This window comes from Penaeus monodon, chromosome 15, assembly GCF_015228065.2.
Source record: "Penaeus monodon isolate SGIC_2016 chromosome 15, NSTDA_Pmon_1, whole genome shotgun sequence".
Lineage (NCBI taxonomy): Eukaryota > Metazoa > Arthropoda > Malacostraca > Decapoda > Penaeidae > Penaeus > Penaeus monodon.
The window spans coordinates 41455316-41455977 of NC_051400.1; the positions used below are offsets into that span (position 1 = coordinate 41455316).

Here is a 662-nt window from a genome sequence, read left to right on the forward strand (position 1 = left end):
TGCCAAAACACACAATTACACTCACGTCATCGAAAAACAGACAAACAAAATCTCATCGGCTATAACGATAGGCATATGCCAGTCATTGCAGAAAGGTCATTTTAGAAAGATAGGCGTCGGGAAAAGAAGAAGGGGAGGGGGAGAGGAAGGGAGGGGGGAGGGAAATGAGTTATGATGACTAAGCATATCAAATAAGATGTATATAAAGGTGTGGGTATGGTTCCTGGGCATCAGTTTCGTCTAACAGGTAAGGACAGAAACATGTAGGAGGATAGAGTGACATTTCATATGGTTTAAGAAATTTTACTGATAAGGTTTTGAGGGATAGGTCTATCGGTGTTTATAGGCTGTGGTTTCGTAATTTTTGGGTGACATTTCATGTGGTTTAGGAAATTTTACAGATAAGGTTTTGAGGAATAGGTCTATTGGTGTTTATAGGCTGTGGTTTCGTAATTTTTGGGTGTTATCTGAAATCGTTATGTTGGAAAAGGTTGTGATTTAATACATCGGGGGAAATATTCATGTGACTTGTAACTATTGTATGGTTATCGTATTTGTTATTAGTATTGTTAATATCATAACTATTATTCAACAGTTGTTATTGTAAATATCATATCATAATTACATATACAGGTAGTAGTACCATTTCCATTTTTATTTTT

The 662-nt window shown here is 35.6% G+C and overlaps 1 pseudogene; it reads left to right on the forward strand.

The window, feature by feature from the left end:
• The first annotated feature begins 235 nt into the window (after positions 1 to 235).
• The window catches only part of LOC119582177, a 3480-nt pseudogene continuing 3053 nt past the window's right edge, over positions 236 to 662 (forward strand).